Here is a 4,155-nt window from a genome sequence, read left to right as displayed (position 1 = left end):
TGTGGGATCGATACTCTACTTGCTAATATATTGTCTATTCGATACGTATACTTGTGTAGTAGAATTTTAACTGACAACATGCTTACAGCTCATACATAGGATACATTTTGCATTATCATTATTGAAGCATATATGCACCCTAGTCATTATGCTCCTATGCATAAAAGTTTTCCCACTAACCTTGAGAATTCAAGGGTGTTCCTCTATCCATACTTGCACACTTTAGCTCAACAACTTAATATTCACAAATAGGAAAAATCTTTACTCCCAATAGTCACCTAGCATTTAGCAACACATATTCATTAGCATTTACATCATAATTCTTAGGTTCATGCCTAAATCCTAGCTTTCAAATTTTTTTCAATTTTTTTAAAAATAGCCAAATCTTTAGCATATTAACAAATAAACTCAAATCCTTCAACAATGAGCTAATCCATACCTTAGAAGTTGAGATATGCTATTGTTTACCCCAAATATCTAGTTAACTCAAAAGGGTAATTTTTCTCTAAAGCTAGACCAAGATTGAATTTGAGTTAATAATTGTCTAAATTGAAAGTCAATCAACAATAATGCTTAATCTCACCTCTAAAGATGTTTTCCAAGCTTTACATTACTCCCATTAACACCAAGTGCTTTAAAAATCAATTTGGGAGTTAGGGTTTTAGGTTTAAAGCAAGAAAGTGGAAATTCACCAACTTAGCTTTTTGGAGTGAAACTCTCACTTTTAGCACTTCAAATCCAAGATCTAACATTAGAGTGTGAAGGTTTTGGGTGCGGTGAAATTTGAGAGAAATCAGATAAAGCAATGAAGAAATAAGAGAAAATGAAGGATTTTTTTTATTTTGGGCCTTTAAGCCCAATTTTTGCTGATCTAACACTTCAAGATCGACCATGGGAGCTTGGTGTTCGATCTTGGACTAGATTGTTTACTCTAAATCCCATATCCTACCATAGGATTAACTACAAGGGTTTTGTACTCGATCTTGGGCGCTAGTGCTATTATTTACCCATAAATTTTTCTCCACGGATTATTCACCCCTAAATTTCTACTTCACATATTCGATCCTTTATGTGCTAAGATTAACTTTTAAGGCCTTAATTCATAAAAATTTGTTCCTTTGATGCTAAACTCATTTGAAATCTTCCGCACAACCTCCAAACATTCATATTTCACTTGAATCAACACATAAGTCCATCATACACACCAATCTCTCATTTATGCCTTATGTTGAATAACATATCAATTATCATGTCATAATTTACATACATATCATATTCAATTTAATGCCAAACATAGGCACTATATCATTCATGTGTGAAGCATATGCACAAGATTATTTTAGCTTTTATGTACTCATACATTCCTTAACCATCTCTCTATGGTCATAGACATTCCTTGAATTCTTAAACATATACACCAAAAGTTCAATTTAGTATATCAATTGATTTGGTTTACCTTACATAGTTCATACCAAAAATCAGGAGTGTTACATTCTAGCAACCAATCTCTCAAATATTCAATGTAAAAGTAATTAAAATCAAGCACAAAGACTACAATCTCAAATTAATCACCAACCCATTAATCAACAAACACCAATGTTTCTCTAATAGCTAAATCTACCAAATTTGAAAAATCTTCAAAAAAACTAATCCACTTACTTGAATTTCCTACAGAAAAATTGGTTGTTGCATGAGTGTAAAATGATTTGCTTAGTTCATAGAAGTGATTTGGTGCTAGATATGTGAAGTTTTGGAAGTACAATGGAATGGGTAGAAGCTAGAAAGAGAATCTATGAAGGTATAGAAAGAAAGAAAACCAAGAAAATGAAAAAGATGGGGGAGGGGTAGGTTTATAAAATTAGGGGACCCGAAGGGGCGGTGAGTCGCTATAGCCTGAGTTTGACCATTGGGTAGGGGCATGACGTGACATTGCGACATGGTTTCAATTTGTTTTTGAATTTAAAAGCCCTATAAAATGAAAAAAAAGGAGCAATTACATTCATGGAATAAAAGATAAAATATGAAAGCAATTGCAAGTAAAACTAAAAATCAAAATATGCTAAATAAAATAAAGACAAAAATAAACTAAGTTTAGAAACTTAGCTTGCCTTCCAAGAAGCACTCTCTTGTAAGCTCATTTGGGATTGAAAAGATAGATGGAAGATTGCTGACGATCAATGTCACCTCCTTAATGATGCTTCAACCGTTGCCCATTCACTTTGAAAGTTTCATTTGTTAACCCATTTATTTTTTCCACTGTTTCATGTGGAAACAACTTTGATACAATAAAATGTCCTAACCATCTTGATTTCAACTTGCCCATAAATAGCTTTAAGCGTGAGTTAAACAACAACGCATGCTGACTTGGCTCATAATGATGCTCAACAATCTTTTAATTATGCCATTTCTTTGTCTTTTCTTTGTAAATTTTGGCATCTTCATAAGCATCCAAACAATGTTCATCCATCTCACCAAATGCTTCCTAGTCAAAATTTAAATTCTTGATGGCCCAAAAGGCACTATGCTTTAACTCCACCAAAAGGTGACATGCTTTTCCAAATACCAATCGATATGGGAACATACTTATTAGAGTTTTGTAAACAGTTCAATATTGCCATAGTACATCATCAAGTCTAATGGCCTAATCCTTCCTTCATGGAGATACCACTTTCTCTAAAATTCTCTTAATTTCTCGATTTGACACTTTGACTTGTCCACATGTCTGAGGGTGATGAGATGTGGCCACCTTGTGTTTCACTCCATACTTTGCAAGCAAAGCTGTAAAATATTTATTACAAAAATGGCTCCCTTTATCACTCACTATAGCCTTTAGTGTTTTGAATCTAGTGAAAATGCTCTTCTTTAGAAATTTTAGCACTACCTTAACATCATTCGTGGGCAAAGATGAGGCTTCCACCCACTTCGGCACATAGTCAATAGCAACCAAGATGTAGCTATTATTGAAAGAAGAAATTAATGGTCCCATAAAATCAATTCCTTACACATCGAAAATCTCTACTTCAAGCATGCTATTGAGCGGCGTCTTATGTTTTCTTGAAATGCTCTCCACTTTTTGACACCTATCTCAATGTAAAATAAAATTGTAAGCATCTTTCAAAAGTGTTGCCTAATACAAACCTAACTGGAGAACTTTGGTTGTCATTTTATCTCTTCCAAAGTGTGCCTTATACTTTGAAGAATGACAATGCCTCAATAAGCTTTCAACTTCTTTATCTAGAATGCACCTTTTTAACATTCTGTAAATGTATTACTTAAACAAAAATGGTTCATCCCATGTATAAAATCTAATGTCATGACGAAGTTTCTTCCTTTGATGAAAATTTAAATTTGTAGGAAAAAGCCTACTTACAATATAATTGACATAGTCTATACACCACGGTAAATTCTTTTGACCAACAAATAATAATTGTTCATCAGGAAAGGTTTCATTGATCAAAGTTAAGTCCCTACTTTGGTTGTCATTCTCTAACCTTGACAAATGGTGTCCTACTTGATCCTTTGAGCCTTTTTCTACCTCTAATTTCCAAATCAAATTCTTATAGTAGCAAAATCCACCTTATCAATATTTGCTTGGTATCTTTCTTAGCAATCAAATACTTAATTGCAAAGTGGTTGTTGACAATTTTGTACATACAAGTGTATGTATCGTTCAAGTAATATAGAGGTAACTCAAGTATCATTTCCCACAAATATTTGCTCTTAAACTTTCACTACGTATTAAATTTGGTGACAATTTTATGTTCTAATTTGGTTGCCTATGGTATTTAGGTATATGTCTATCTTAAATGTGAATCTATCACCTAATCTCACAATGAGTGAAACATAGGCTATTCAAATCAACTATTTAGTCTAAACTCCCTTTATCAAGTTGCATTTACACAACTTAATCATTTCAACTGGTGATCAAGGAGAGAAAAGCATTAAACATGGATTTGAACAAACCATACAATACCCATTAATACAAAGCAAAGAAAAATTTGCATACGCAAACTGCATATTGAAACGAACCATAATCTTAGCAAAACAGATTAGTTCATCATCATTTCTTTAGCAAACATCACAGTTTCAAGAGAATAAATCATTTCTACAATAGAAGAATAAGAGAAAATTGAAAAACAAGAATGAAGAACAAGG

The sequence above is a fragment of the Theobroma umbraticum genome, unplaced genomic scaffold (genome assembly GCF_002168275.2).
Source record: "Theobroma umbraticum cultivar Fairchild unplaced genomic scaffold, ASM216827v3 scaffold_89.0, whole genome shotgun sequence".
NCBI lineage: Eukaryota > Viridiplantae > Streptophyta > Magnoliopsida > Malvales > Malvaceae > Theobroma > Theobroma umbraticum.
This window is presented reverse-complemented; position numbering follows the sequence as displayed.